We start from the raw sequence: 16,919 nt of genomic DNA, 5'->3' as shown, positions 1-16,919 counted from the left end.
GGGACCTTGCAACAAGACCCTTGTCATAAGATGGCCCTGAGGGAAGATGAAACTGTAAAGATGAGGGGGGAAAAAACAGGGGTGAAAATCTACTTCAAAGCAAGCAACCACAGTAGGCACAAGAAAGCTGAGGCTAGAATCTAGTTTAAATCAAGCAACCACAACAGAAGCAGAAAGTGGTACTGGTAGCCTTTGTGGTGTAGATGAGCTGACCACAAATGGCACAAGTGTGCCTTTTATTGACAGGCAAAGATTATATATATCCTTCCCTGAGTCAATGGCAAATTCCTCCTTATGAGGAAACATCACAGTCAGCAAGGGACTATACCAGCTTAGAAATGACCAGGCCATCAGATAGATCCCAAGTCCTAGTCTTCCAGAAAACCCATTCTAGGATATCAGAAATCTTTTTGAAGATCTCTGTAAGGTAAGGGATCAAAGGTGGGGTAAGGAAGTTCAAGCCTTCCCACTCAACATATCCCCAATACCACAGTGCCCTGCCACACACATTGGATAGCCTGAAAGAGTTGAAGAAGGCAATAAAAGAGGATAGGCCCAGGGGGCCATTTGCAGAGCAAATGCTCAAATCACTCAGTCTTGAACTTAATTGCCCTCAAAACTGGAAAGACCTAGCCAGAGCAGCTTTTGAGCCTTCAACATTTTTGAAGTGGAAGGCATTTTTCAATGATGAATGTGAACAGCATGGAGATTGTAACCATACCACAAATGTTAACCTCCCACCTGAATGATTGCAGGGAGAAGGAATCTACATTTCCCTTCAGTATAAACTGCAGGGCCACCGAATTATTTCAGGTGAGGCTCTTTGTTCTAAGAGCCTAGAGGAAGTTGCCAGCTATGGGAGATAGTTTCTATACAAGACTTAAGGCAGAAAGCCACTGAAGACTTGTCACAGTTTATTGACAGAGTAAACAAGGCAGGAAAGGTGTCTCATGAAGGAGCCTGGGTGGCTTTAGCCAAGATATTGATCTGGAACATAGAGCCGCAGTTGTACCAGTAGGCAATGGCACTCTGGATGACCAGATTTTGGCCACTCAGGATATAGAAACACAGGCAGCTCAAAGCCTCAGCTGGCCTCAGCCATGGAAATTGCATAAAAGCAGGACTAAGGAGATTTGCACACAGCTAGTCAGAGACTGCAAAGAATGCACTCTTTCTCCTCATTGCCCCTTTACAACGTGCTGGAGTGAATCCCCAAGAGTTAAAATCTAATGCTTTATGGCAAATGGATGTCACTCATTATGCACCTTTTGGAAATGTAAAATAAATTCATGTAATCATTGATATCTATTCAGGCTATGTTATGGCCACAGCCTTCACAGGAGAATCCACAAAAAAAGATCCTCTCCCATCTACTTAAATGTTTTGGAATTGTGGGTGTTTCCATGTCAATTAAAACTGACAGTGGGCCAGCCTATCTGGCAAGACATTTCATGCAGATTTCAATGATTTGCATATACAGCACTTCACTGGGTCCCCTGCAACCCTTATACTCAATGCTTCCTAGAAAGAACAAACAAGGAATTAAAGACAATGCTATAAACAGGGAGAAACTATACCAATCCCTAAGTTATACCTTGAACAAAAACTTATTGCTTTAAATTTTCTTCCAATTTCAAAATTTTCTACAGACACAGCAGCCCATAAACATTGGGCCTCAATCTACCTATGGATTCTCATGGAAGGATCCCATAACAAATGCATGGGATGGTCCAGGGCCCCTACTAACCATGGATCAAGAATTTATATACCACATCTGGGTGCCTACCAGAAAGTCATTTTTTTTTCTTAGCTTTAGGAGTCCTATTGTAAACTATTGCCTATACTTACATATTAGAATTTGTCCACAGAGTGTCTTCTAGTTGCATAGTTTCTGATCTAATTCCCAGGTCTTTGATCCATTTTGAGTTAATTCTTGTGCAAGTGAGAGATAGGGTCTAGTTTCATTCTAATAAAATGTGAATAATCAGTTTTCCCACACTGTTAGTCTTTTCTCCAATGTATGTTTTTGGCACCTTTACCAAAGACTAGATGACTATAAATGTGTTTTGTGTTTTCTAGTCTGTATCATTGGTTTGTGTGTCTCTTTTTAATCTAGTAGCATGCAGGTTTTACTACTATACATCTAGTGTAATATAAATTCAGCTATTGTGATGCCTACAGTGTTGCTTTTTTCTTAAAATTGCTTTGCCTCTTCTGGGTCTGTTATTGTTCCAATGAATGTTAAAACTATGCAGAATTAGAAAATGGTTCTGTGAAGAGTTTCATTGGTATTTTGATAAGAATTGTGTTTCACAGTTTCGCTGTCATTTTTTAAAAATCAATTTAAAAAAGCTAACTGCTTCAATACCTGACACAATAAAAAAGAAGAAGGAGGAGGAGGAGGAGAATTGTGTTTTTATCTATGTATTGCTTTCAGTAATATGGCCATCTTTTCAGTAATATGGCCATATTAATTTTGCCCCTCCAAGAATGTGGGAGGTCATTCCATCTTCTGAGATCTTTAGTTTCTTTCTATAGTTTCTATAGTTTCCATTGTAAAGCACTTTCACTGCCTAAGTGAGATTTATTCCTAGGTTTTTACTATCTGTTGATTTATTATTGATACTAATGTGAATGGAATTGTTTTCTCAATTTGTTTCTCAGAATATTTATTATTGATTTATTCAAAAATTATCAATTTTTGTTTGCTGATTTGAAGTCTACTATTTTGCAGAATTTCTTTATTAGCTCCAACAGTCTTTTGGTAAACTTTTTTTGATATTTCTAGGTATAGAATTTTAATCATCTGCAAACAATGATAATTTGACTTTTTATCTTCCTATTTTTAATTCCTTTTATTTTCTTCTCTTGCCTGATTGCTCTGGCTAGAATTTATAGAACTACATTAAGTAGGAATGGTGATAGTGGATATACTGTGTTGTACCAGATTTTAAAGAAATTACTTTTTTCCCCATGTACTATGAGGTTGACTTTGCATTTTTTATATAGAGAGTTTATGATGTTGAGGTAGGTTGTTTCTGTTACTACTTGCTTCAGTGGGTAGCCATGTCATCCATAATTCTGATTAAGTAATGAATTATATTTGTTGATTTGCAGGTTAAATCATCATTGCATATCTATGATAAAACCAGCTTGGTTGTGATGTATGATCTTAATATGCTTTTGAATATGATTTGCTAATATTTTATAAGTAATTTTACATCTAAGTTCATCAGAGGTGTGTGTTGTCTGTAGTTTTCTTGATGTGTTACCTGGTTTTGGTGTGAGTATGATACCGGCAAAATCAAATGAATTTAGAAATGTCACCAAATTTTGTTTTATGTAGTTAGTATTTGTAATAGAGCTTTTAAGATCTGGTAAAATTTAATTGAGAATCCATCTGATCCTAGGCTTGTTTTTATTGAAAGAGTTTTATTACTGCTCCTTTATAACTCCTCATTATAATTTGTTGGTATGTTAAGGTTTTCTGTGTCTATATTTAAAGTTTTAGCAGATTATATGCATATAGAAATGTATCAATTTCTTCTATTTTCCAATTCATCAGTATTACTTATTATATATTTTCAAAATAGTCCCAGAATGCTCTAGATTTCTGTGATATCTATGATGATTTCTCCTTTGTATTCTAATTTTTATTAAGTTTCTTTTGGCTCAGGGCTTATCTTGTTTATCTTTTCAACAAACCGTCTCTTTTGTTGTTGATTCTTTGTATTTTTTGCTTATTTTTTCTCAGTTTTATTGATTTGGGTTTTAATTATTTGGTTTTAATTATTTTCTCAACTTATACTGGTTTGGGAATTAGTTTTTTCTTTTACAGGGGCCTTTAGATGCATCATTACATTGTTTATTTGATTTTCTTTCTGATTTTCTTAGGTAAGCCCTTATAGCTATAAAATTTCTGCTTATCACCGACTTCTGAATGTCCAGAGGTTCTGATGTATTGTATCACTACTCCAATTTGAGTCTGAGAATTTTTTTAACTTTTTACTTGGTTCCTTTTATCAACTATTCATCAGAGTAAGTTTCAATTTTCATAAATTTGTATGTGGTCTGCTAAGATGCAAGGAAATTTTTGTGTGTTTGTGAAGAAATTCCTTGTGGCCTAGAATATGGTCTTATTTTGGAGAAGGTTTTATGAGCCACTTGGGATCCAGGGAATGTATTCAGCTGTTGTTGCATGAAATATTCTTTTGATGTGCGTGATAAAAACTGATTTGTAAATTTTTCATATCCAGTTTTCACTGAGTTTATGCACTGATGACCTCCTAATTGTGATAGACGTGTTGAAATCACTCAATTTTATCATAATGGGGTCTCAGACTAATTCAAGTAGTGTCTCTTTTATATAATTGTGTGCACCCACATTTTGAGCATAAATATTTATTATTGTTATATATTCTTTATAGACTATTACCTTTGTCAGCATGAGTCACTTCTGATTAATTTTGGCTTGCAGTCTGCTTTTTCAGATATAGGAGTTGCTATTCCTGCTTGTTTTAGGTCTGTATTCACATCATATTCAATTTCAATCCTTCAACTTGTAATTCATGACTTTTTGTCAGCAGGGTGGGTCTCTTGCAAACAGCATATAATATAATAGAGTCTTGGTTTTTTAATCCGTTCTGCCAGCCTGTGTCTTATAATTAAAGAGTTAGGATCATTTACATCCTGTGTTATTATAGAGGGATGTTTATTAATTGCTGACATATTTCTCTATATAATATTTTAATTTATCCTTTTTCATTTGCTTAGCTACTCTACAAATGAGATTTGTTCATTTGTGAGACTTGAGGTGAGTTTTTTATTTCTTCAGTTCTTTTAGTTCCCGTGCCAACTTAGTCAAAAAATCTTTGTTTCTGTTTACCTTGCAAGTGTTTTTATTTCTCATTTTGAAGGAAAGCATTGCTGGATATTGCACTCTTAGTTGGCAGTTATTGTCTTTTAGGCCTTGTTTTTTTTTCTGTTTTTTTTAATATTTATTTATTTATTTTTTATTGTTGGTAGTTCAAAACATTACATAGTTCTTGATATATCATATTTCACACTTTGATTCAAGTGGGTTATGAACTCCCATTTTTACCCCGTATACAGCTTGCAGAATCACATCAGTTACACTTCCATTGATTTACATATTGACATACTCATGTCTGTTGTATTCTGCTGCCTTTCCTATCCTCTACATCATTCTAAGCCTTCTGGCTTTTAAGGGTTTGTGCTAAATATTGGAAGTAATTCTGATTGTCTTGCCTCTAGATGTGACCTTACAGTTTTATGTTGAGGCTTTAAAATTCTATCTTTGTTCTGTATGTTAAGTATTTGAATTATAATTTGTCATGGAAAGGTTAATTTTAATTTGTTTATATATATTATATTTTAGTCCCCACTATTTCCTCTCCTTTTTTCCTCCTCACTTCTCCTGTTTCCTCTCTGCTGCTCTTTCTGCCGTTTATCTTTTTTTTCTTTTTTAATTAGTGCCTTGTAGATGTTCATGATGGTGTATTCATGTACCATATTTCTATTCACTGGGGTATATTCATATACATATATAGAAAAGTTAGGTCAGACTCATTCCATCTCTATCCCTATCCCATTTCTCTTCCCTTTTTTTCATTCCTCTTTGGCTACACCATTGGTTTTTCTTTTATTATTATTTTTTTAAAATACATGCTTTTATTTTATTTATTTTTATGTGGTGCTGAGAATGGAACCCAGGGCCTCCAATGTGCTAGGCGAGTGCTCTACTCCTAAGCCACAACCCTAACTCTTATTATTCATTTTTATCTCTCCACCCCTGTACCTCATGGAGATAACTTCAAAATTATGTCGATAATGACACCAAGAAAAACTTCCTGTGGAATCATTTAAACCATAAGTGACCTGAGCTTTCTTAAGTCTGGTCCTTCATCCTTTTATTATATCAGCAAGCAATCCTACATTGCCAGCAAGTAGAAACTATTTTTATCAGCCTAATATGTTATTATTCTGTATTTTAGTCCCCACTATTTCCTCTCCTTTTTTCCTCTATACAGAACAATACAGAACATACAGAACAATTCTACATTGCCAGCAAGTAGAAACTATTTTTATCAGCCTAATATGTTATTATTCTGTGTATGGCAAACTTTATCTATATAATGTTTTATCTCCCAGGGATGTTCTGTTTGTAAGACATAAATCTTTGCTCTGTGCAGTAGCTTCCTTAACTTGGGAAATAAATTTTTGCTATGTACCACATAGTTAATGTGTGTAACAAATTCCTTAACTTGGTGTGCCGCAGTCTGGCTGGCACAATTCACAAGCCACTTGTCAAACAGGAACAAACTTTATTTTTAGAATGCACACCACACCACTGCAAGCTCTCCAGGAATTCCCTCAGAGCCCAACTGCCACCACTGGATCTTTCGGCAAGCCTCTCAACCAGCACTCTTCCAGCTCTTGGCTGGGTCGCATGGGCGGAGCCAAAAGAGTCTCCCAATGAGCAGCTCCGTAGTCTGAAAGGGCGGGGAAATAGCCCAATAAGCGTCACTGCAGAGGAGCCAGTCAGCTGGAAGTTTGCTAGGGCCACTTCGGCTGTGGCTCTCAACAGTTATTATTATTATTTGGTACCAGGAATTGAACTCAGGGCTACTCACTGAGCCCCATCCCCATTCTTATTTTGTATTTTATTTAGAAATAGGATCTCACTAAGTAGCTTAGGGCCTTGCTGTTGCTGAGGTTGCCTTGAACTCTTGATCTTCTTGCCTCAGCCTCCCAAACTGCTGGGATTAAAGGCATGTGCCACTTTGCCCTGCTTGAATCATTTTTAATAGTTATTTAAAAGTGTTTTTTAAAATGGCTTATTGAATGGAGCATGGTGAAATAAAATTTCCCTTGTGTGACTCAGCAAGGGACAAGTCAATGAAACAAAATAGAATTGTATTCTTTGTAGATAAAAAACAAAAGCTCTGAGAATCATTGTAGAACTGATTATATATATGTATATAAATATATATGAAAGATATGAAGAATATATTCATATATATGAAAGATATAAAAGAATTGAAAACTATGTGACAAATTAAAATGGTCTACTTCCTAGGTGAGAGAAGGGAAACCAGACATAATAAACACAGTAGACTAAGAGTACCTTTAATCACAATACTATATGCAGATCAGTGGTTCTAATTGCAGAGTCAATCCAAGGTTCATGCTAGCTTTAAATCTACTTCAGGAATTCTGTCTGAGGAGGTTCCCTCCTACACAATGATAACTTTATAGAAGAAAGTATTATATTCTTCATCAAATTCTCATTGCTATAACTAGAAAACATTTTTAGAGGGGTCTTTATGGTAGGGACTGGACTGGGGGTCAGCAAACAGCAATAATAATTTTGGATCTCTGTGTAGAACCAACAAACAACAGATGGGTAAGAAACAAATACAAGATTGCTATAACTGGGACTGGTAGGATATGAAACTTCTGAGGGGTATGAGGCGCAGAGCATGTGAGCTGAGTTGATGAGTAAAGATCAGTGGTTGGTGGTCCTATCCTCTATAAAACTTGTGGTAAATGGTTTGGTAAAGAGGCAGGTTTGAGGACAATGGAACAAAAACCTAACAATATTTTTAGTTCTCGAGCCTTCACATCCAGCACAAAACTCATAGGATCATCTAAATTGAAGAAAGTATCCAGACTGCAAGCCCCAGCTCAGAAATTTGCCATAAAGGTATGCAGAATTAAGTCTGTGGGGCTAAATATAGACCTAACTTGTATGACTCACAAAATGGCAAGCTTTACTGGTGAGAAATGTTTAATTCAGTTAAATTCTAATAAGTATAATCAAGCAGAAGTCAAAATTTCAGCCTTAAAGAATAAGCATATGAAATTCAAAATTCAGTAGAGATTTTTAAAAAAGAAAAAAGAAACTAAGTTCAACTATGATCAGAATACAGAAGCACTCCCAAACAATCTTAAGACACCTAAGTAAATGCTTATAATCTTGGAGAAGAAATAGATATATAGGCTAATGGCACTTATATTCCATTCAGTTAAATAATAGGATTAAAAAATCCTAATTGTTGGTAATGAGATGGACATTCACATACTGATGGCATTTAAACGTTAAGTAGACAAGACCAGAAAACGAACTCTCCATGAGTTGCTAATGAAAAATTCAGAACAAAGACTAAAAACTGTCAGATACAAATGTAATCACTTATATAGGCAAATGCATCTTATAGTAACATCAGATTTCTAATATCTAATGAAATAAATTACAGAAATTCAAGACCACCAGAACAGCATTGCAGAAGATACTTAAAGAAATTTTACGTAAAAAGGAAATAAAAAGGAAGAGTTTAAAAAATAATAAATCTCATTAGAAGAATATATAAGTAAGTACAGAATCAGGATCTAATCAAATATTAGAAATAAAAAGGTCAGGAAGCTTTATATACCTGTCTGTATGAAAAACTGAAAGCAAATAATCTCATTTATTCAATGAAGGACATGGAGTAGCAGGTTTAATTTACAAATAAGACCTAACTTTCTGTTCTGTAAAAGAAATATAACTCACTGATAAAAATATCACTGAAATTAAAAGAATGAAAAACGATTTTTCCATGCAAATCAAGCAGGGGTGGCAACTCTCATATTCAACAAAGGAGACTTCAAGTCAAAATAATAAGAAGAGAAAAAGAAGATTAGTATATATGGTCAAAGGATTTATTCATTGAAAAGGCATAATCATGGCAATCATCAGTGCATCTAATTTCATAAAAAAATCATTTTGCATAACAGGCCTCAGCTAGATCCCAATTAAATAATGTGGGTGATTTTCACTCTCCCTGATTGAGTGGATATTTCTCTCGTTAATAAGTCATCTAAACATAAAATTAATAAAGATGGTATAGAGTAAAAATATACTATAGATCCAATGGGCTTAACAGACATATTTGACTCAACCACAGCTGAAAGTATTTTATATTCAGTTGTTCATGAAAATTTCTGCAAAATAGATTACATTTTAGGTTGCAGATCCAGTATTATCAAATATAAAAATTTGAAATAATTTCTTATATAGTTTTAGATCGTAATGGAAAGAAATTAGAAATATCTAATTTCTTTTCATAATGGAAAGAAATTAGAAATCATTATCAAGAAAAAACTATAAAAACTAGATAAACAGATACAAAATGAATTAGGAAAATTAATCCACTCACAATAGCCTCAAACAACGACAACAAAAACAACCAACCAAACAAACTAACAACAAAAGAAAGAAAAAAGGAAAGAAGGAAGGGAGGGAGGGAAGGAGAAAGAAAGAAAAAAAGAAAGAAAGAACAAACCTGGGAATCAATCTAACAAAAGAAGTAAAAGACTTCTATAGTGAAAACTACCAAACACTAATTTGAAGAAAACCTCATAAGATAGAAAGGTTTTCCATGCTCCTGGACAAGCAGAATTAATATTGTTAAAATGACCATACTACCAAAAGCATTAAACAGATTTAATGGAATTTCTATTAAAATACCAATGGCATTCTTCATTGAAATAAAAAAAAACATAAAATTTATTTGGAAAAATAAGAGACTCAGAATAGCTAAAGCAATCCTTAGCAAAAAAAAAAAAAAAAAAAAAAAAAAGTGGAGCAGGAGGCATCACAATACCAAACCTTAAATTGTACTACAGAGCTATAGTAATATTTGCTGTGAAATTCTGTGTTCCCACAGCAGTAATATGAAGAACAATTTCTGAAAAATGTCTCCGTGACTAAGCTTTCCACTTGCCTGCTGAAAAACATGGAACAATTTTCAAACACTAGCTTGCTGTGCAGCCTCTTGTTAGCTAAGTTCAGATTGATTTTTTTTCTATAGGATTTCTCATGCTAAATTGTCCACTGTTTCTTTCCTTCTTTCTGTTGGTGTAATTCCTCCTCTTTGTAGTGAACTGGGACTACTCAAGCCTTGGTTTGACTCGAATGTATTTCATTTTTTGTTTTTGTTTTTTAGATATACTTTATAGTAGAGTGTATTTTTGACTTGCTATACATATGTTCTATCCTAATTTGAATAAGTTATACTCCAATGCATTCTTTTTTGTCCTTAGTTTGAAGCATATGAATTTCTGTATCTCTATTGTTCTGTGAATTTATGACATTGAATTTTATTTTCCTGCCACCTACCTTGCTGAGACTCAGTATCCCCCTGCTTTTTTTTCTGAGCCAAGGAACTCATGGAGACATAAAGTGCATCTTCTAATATTCCATCTTTGATCTTCTTCAATACAGTTTTAATATGCATTTTATTGATTGCTAAAGATGCTTAGTATTTTAAACATATTCCTGGCCATTTGAATATCACCTTTTGAGAAATGTCTATTTAGTTTATTTTCCATTCATTTACTATTTGAGAAAAATTTTAAATATATATTTTTTTAGTTGTGAGCCAACACAATATCTTTATTTTGTTTACTTATTTTTATGTGGAGCTGAGTATGGAATCCAATGCCTCACACATGCAAGGCAAGCGCTCTACTGCTAAGCTCCAGCCCTGGCTCTTTTTGACTATTTTTAATTAATTGATTGATTAACTTTTAGAAGGATTAAATGTTTATTAAACCAGGGTTTAAATTTGCATCCACCTACAGTCTGAAAACAAATATAGTACATGTGTAATTAAATGGGCAGAAAATCAGAACCAGTGCACACTGGCACCTCACCAGAACACCCACTGCAGGCCAACACCACAGGACTATGCTGGAGTTAAGGGTAAAATGAAAGAACCAGAGAGTTGGCTCCACTCCATCGTGAGAGTGGGTGTCAGGACAGGCATCTGTTCCACACCAGGCAGGGTGGACCACAGCAAGGCAACAGGGTAGTTCACAAATTGGCTGGAACAGTACAAATTAACTTCCTAATGTAGGAAGTTAATTTGTACTATTACAAGTTAATATGTCTCCCTCCCTATCACCATCATTAAGAAGTGTGAATTAAAATAAATGACGGATCACAGGTGGTTACAAAAACAGATGACCTGTAGAATAATAAATATTGATAAGTAGCAGAGGATAAACTTATATAAAATTTACCTTTTCCCATATGTGCAGATTTATTATAAGTATGTCAAGAGATGCAGTCAACATAATTCAGAGTGGTAAGAAGGGATTTTTTTTTTGAACCAGGGAGTGTACTCAGGTGCACTCAACCACTGAGATACATCCCTAGTCCTTTTTATACATTTTATTTAGAGACACCATCTTGCTAAGTTGCTCAGAGCCTTGCTAAGTGCTGAGGCTGGGCTTTGAACTCATGACCCTCCTGCCTCACCCTCCCAAGATGCTGGGATGATAGGCATGTGCCATAATGCCCAGTTTTAGTAAGAAGGGATTTGGAAAGAAAAAACATTCAGGTTCAAAACCCAGAAGAGGGTGAAGGCAGATGGGAAAACATAAAATCCCAATTCCTCCCAGCACATGATTCTACTAGTAGGTACCACAGTTAGCTTACGACCATTTTATATCTTAAAAAGTAACTCTTTGTTACGTATTGATAAATATTTTAAAAAATATTTATCAGGAGACCCCAAAATTGATTTAACAGCAGCACCAAAACTGCTGAAACTTGTAGCACTGTATGCGCTTCCATGTACTTTTGTGTATGAGGCTTAAAAAAGCCCCAGAAATGTTTTAGATAGTTTTTAGAATTCCCACAAAAATCAAAATCATTTCAGTTAAAGAAGAACAAAAGAAAGAAGGGAAAAATAACTCCTCAAACTAGGGTTGGGGCTGGGTGGGGTAGGGTAAAATCTCACAGAATAACTAAAAATTCATGAATATATATATGACAGTCATATGTTCTTTTAATACTTATGGAATGCTATATAAGGTAACTGGGATGTTATTCTGAATCCAAACTCATTTTAAGGAGTACAGTCATTCCATTCTAAAATAAAAAGCACTTATTCCACATAACATGCATTTCAGTGAGCCTGACAAGTAGACTTGGTTATACTTAACAGTGTCACCTTAAAGCTTCATAAAAGATTCATGGCTGATCTGAACTGCAAAAATTCAGAACTCACAATTCCACAGGTTACTATTTATGCTAATTTCTTGCAGGAAGTGAATGATCCACTCAAGCTGTCCTAAAGTCGCCTCAACCTACAACAGTGTTCCTTGGTAACTTTGGCAAGTTTCCTTGCTAAAACATCTCCCTAAGCCTCAGGTATTTGGGACTTGCAGGGTTAAGCAACTTCATCGGACACTAACATACATTTTACCCCTTCAAGAGGAATGAACGAATGCAGCTTTCCTCAAGACTCCTATACTCCTGGAACAACCCCTGTACTCCTGGAACAACCCCTGGAGTCTATCTAGTATGCTTGCTTCCTGTAGAGCACAATGTGTGACAAGCCAGGATAAAGTAAGTTTTTGAAAGTAGTGGTTCTCAAATTAGAGTAAGAATTAGAAATACATAGAAGGTGTGCTGAAGCAGAGATTGACCTCAGGGGTCCAAGGCAAGGCCTGAGAAACTGGATTCCAAAGAATGAAGCAGATATTACCTGATTGTGGACCACTGGTGTGGCAATCGTCAAGTCCCTGACCCTCACACACCTCAGTGGCAGGATGTCTTCCTGTGACCTTAGGAAGTACCTGAAGGCCAGAAAAGCCCAGTACTATCTTAAAACCTCCCACATGTTGGCTGGTGGAGAGTGCCACACTCCATTCCTGACTCTGTTCCTATATTCCCAGATGACCAGGTATAGCAACTGCAGCACTTGCTGCCCTGTACAGCTTAGCTAACTAACTGCCTCTCTAATTAAAAAATGAACCTGTTACAATTCATACATGTCTGTGTTGGGAGCACGATCAGGCAAATCTCTTGTTGCCAAGTGCTGGTTTCCACATGAACCCAAAAAAATGGTGGGAGAGGCAGACCTCTCCCCAGTCCATTATGTGATTCCTGTTAGATGTGCTCTGGAGATAGGACAGCATCTCTGAGACAGGTCGGCCTTCATAGTAGATCTAATACACGGCGGTAAACAATGGAAACTTGTCTATGAGTCCTTTCTGTTTGAGAATGCGGTATACTTCAGCAGAAGTCTGAAGTCCTTGGAGTTTCTGCCCACTCAGCATCTCCTTCTCCAATTCTTCAATGGTCTTCCCAGTTCTGGAAAATGCCTCTGCCACCCTGCAGTTCCGCCCTCCGTAGCAGGCGGTTATCAGGTCAGCCACCCCGCAGCTCTGCAGGAAAGTGGCTGTAGACACCCGGCCCTTGCAGAACATCCTGGCAAAAGCAATCATTTCCCCGAGGCCAAGGCGGATGACGTCATCGGCTTTGGTGTTGTTTTCCAAAGCCGAGGCTATGGCAGAACCCAGCTCCCAAGGCCACGATGTTCTTAAGAGCACTGCAAATTTCAACGGTCTCTGCATCTTCAACTAGTTATTCAAAAACCAGGGGTTTGCAAAAGTTTTTTGAAGAGAAGTTTCTTCTCCATGACTTTACTGCCAATGCTGGCAATTATTTCTCCCATTCTGCAAGTTGTTTTCACAATCTTAATCTATTTTGTTGGGTAGATGCTTTTTAATTTAATTCATACCATTTAATGATGACTGGTGTTATCTTGTGAGATTTAGGAGTCCTATTGAGAAAGCCATTGTATACAACTATGTATTAGGATGCCGCAGGCCGGCTGCAGCAAAATAACCTGGGGCCTCACCAGCAACTTGTGTAGATTGATACAGCAGGAGTGGGACAGGAGTGGTATATATACATTCCACACAGCTTATCCAATTAACAAAAACTAGATACAGCAGTCAACCAATAAGAAATCTCCACACTTAATGGCTGATGGGGCCACCTCATAAACCACTCCCCCTGGCAAACTATTAGGTGCCATCCTGACTTGTTAGAGACCCTAATATTAGGATACCAATGGTGGTCTCACAGAACTTCTCCACAGCCACTCCCTAGTAGTGATGGCACCCATTGATGTCAATGCCCATCTTCTGACCGTCATTGAGGTTCAGTCCCTGGGGCCCTTTTCTATGCCCTTGATATCCAGTGCTTTCTTGGGTACCCTGCCAGTGATCTCCGCACAGATTTTGTGAATGAACTTGTGGGGGATGACAAACACCAGCATATCTTCATCCTGCATGGCCTTGCTGAGATTGGAGACAGCAACTACATTTTCTAACAGCTTATGTCCAGGGAAATATTTTATATTTTTGTGGTCATTATTTATAATGTCTGTCAGTTTTCTCCCGTAGACTGTTTTCTCAAAGACCCACATCTTGATTGTGGAGGCAAATTTTTGTAGTTTATTGAAATTATTACCAATTATTTTTGCAACAGCTGAATCCCAGTTCCCCAAGCCCATGATGCACACTTTCAGGGGTACCGCTGCCATGGCAAGAACTGTATGCAGCAGCCCAGATTGTGCCTCCCTGGCGAGCTGCTGGCCTCCTCGCACTCAGCCTGGCCCCTTGACTATTTTTTAAATATAATTATATTCTCTGCCAGAAGAAGGCTGGCAATTATTTCTCCCATTCTGCAAGTTGTTTTCACAATCTTAATTTATTTTGTTGTGTAATTGATTTTAATTCATCACATTCAATAATCACTGGTATTATGAGATTTAGGAATCCTATTGAGAAAGTCATTGTATACAACTATGTGTATACAACATTTCCCTCTTCTAGCAGTTTCAAAATTTCTTCTCTAATTACAAGGTCTTTAATTCATTTAAATCTTACATTTGAATGGGGTCAGTGAAACATATGACTATATCTGTGAAGCTTTATTTTTGTGTCATCTCTACCTTTTTTATACCAGTACCATGGTATTTTTGTTTCTATATGTAAGAAATCTCTCAATTTTCTAGTGTCTTTTTAAATTGCATTTTACACTGTCCTATAATATTCCTTGTAGGGTTCTTTCAGTAATTTAGTAGCCTTACTTTCAGGAATATAATTTTTTGAGTTTTTAAAATTGATTTTATTTTATTTTTAAATACACAACAATAGTGGAATGCATCACAATCCTTATTACACACATAGAGTACAATTTTTCATATCTCTGTATATAAAGTATGTACACGCCAATTTATGCCATTATACATGTACTTTTTTGCATTTCAATTCTTAATACACATATGTACCACAAATTTTCATATCTCTCTATATAAGATATGTTGACATCCAATTCAAATCTTCATATATGTACTTTGTATAATGATGACCATTACATTCCACCATCCTGGCTAATCCCCTTCCCCTTCCCTTTTCCTCCCACCCCTCTTCCCTATCTAGAATTAATCTAATCTTTCCATGTTCTCCCTCTCTATCCCACAATGAGTCATCCCCCTTATATCAGAGAAAACATTCAGCATTTTTGGGGGGGGGGATTGGCTGACATCACTTAACATTTTCTTCTCCAACATCATCCATTTACCTGCAAATGCCATGATTTTGTTCTTTTATAATGCTGCGTAATATTCCATTTCATATAAGTGCCACTTTTTTTAATCCATTCATTCACTGAAGGACATCTAGATTTGCTCCTCAGTCTAGCTATAGTATGCTGTTTTTAAGCCCTTTGGGTATAGTCTGAGAAGAGGAATAGTTGGGTCAAATGGTGATTCCATTCCCAGATTTCCAAGGAATCTCCATATTGCTTTCCAAATTCGATACTCCAATTTGCAGTTCCATCAGTAATTTATGAGTGTACTTTTCCGCCAACATCCTTGTCAGCACTTGTTGTTGTCTTCATAATAGCTGCCGTTCTGACTGGAGTGAGATGAATGAACTGGTGGGGGATGACAAACACCAGCAGGTCTGCATCCTGCATGGCCTTGCTGAGACTGGAGACAGCAACCACATTTTCTGGCAGCTTATGTCCAGGCAGATATTTGACAGTTTCGTGGTCATTATTTATGATGTCTGTCAGTAGTTTTGATTTGCATTTCTCTGATATCTAGAGATGATGAGCATTTTTTTCATATATCTGTTGATTGATTGTATGTCCTCTTATGAGAAGTGTCTGTTCAGATCCTTGGCCTATTTGTTGATTGGGTTATTTGGGTTTGCTTATGCTTAGCTTCTTGAGTTCTTTAAATATCCTAGAGATTAGTGTTCTATCTGATGTGTGAGGGGTAAAAATTTGCTCCCAGGATGTGGGTCCTCTGTTCACCTCACAAATTGTTTCTTTTGCTAAGAAAAAAACTTTTAATTTGAATCCATCCCATTTGTTGATTCTTGTTTTTAATTTTTGTGTAATAATAGGAGTCTTACTAAGGAATTTGGGCCCTAATCCCACATGATGAAGATTAGATGCAGAGTCTCTGGTTTAATTCCTAGGTCCTTGATCCATTTTGAGTTAAGTTTTGTGCATAGTGAGAGATACAGGTTCAATTTCATTTTGATGCATATGGATTTCCAGTTTTCCCAACACAATTTGTTGAAGATGCTCTCTTTTCTCCAGTGCATGTTTTTGGCAACTTTGTCTAATATAAGATAATTAGATAATTTTTCTAATATAAGATAAAAAGATAATTTGGTGGGTTAGACTCTGTGTTTTCTATTCTGTACCACTGGACTACTGGCCTGTTTTAGTGCCAATACTGTTTTTGTTACTCTTCCTCTGTAACATAGTTTAAGGTCTAGAATAGCAATACCACCTGCTTCACTCTTCTATGCCACAACCTTAGCCTTAAGTATATAAGTAGTATTTTAAGGTAATTTAGTGCACCAACATTTGGAGTAAAAATATTTAATATCATTATATCTTTTGATATTCTGTATCCCATCCCCTCCTTCTTACTCTTTATTTCCCTTTGTATACTCCACTAATCCTTTTCTTATTTTAACTTCCCTCCCTTATTTTGGATAAGCTTCTGTTTTCAGAAAAAAAAATCCAACCT

The 16,919-nt window shown here is 36.1% G+C and overlaps 1 pseudogene; it reads right to left on the bottom strand.

The window, feature by feature from the left end:
• Positions 1-12,867: 12,867 nt before the first annotated feature.
• On the bottom strand, positions 12,868-14,408 carry LOC144372150 (glycerol-3-phosphate dehydrogenase 1-like protein pseudogene; annotated as a pseudogene).
• Positions 14,409-16,919: the final 2,511 nt, after the last annotated feature.

Source organism: Ictidomys tridecemlineatus, chromosome Y, assembly GCF_052094955.1.
Source record: "Ictidomys tridecemlineatus isolate mIctTri1 chromosome Y, mIctTri1.hap1, whole genome shotgun sequence".
NCBI classification, from domain to species: domain Eukaryota; kingdom Metazoa; phylum Chordata; class Mammalia; order Rodentia; family Sciuridae; genus Ictidomys; species Ictidomys tridecemlineatus.
The sequence above is the reverse complement of the archived record's forward strand: the minus strand, read 5'-3'. Positions and strand labels throughout refer to the sequence as shown.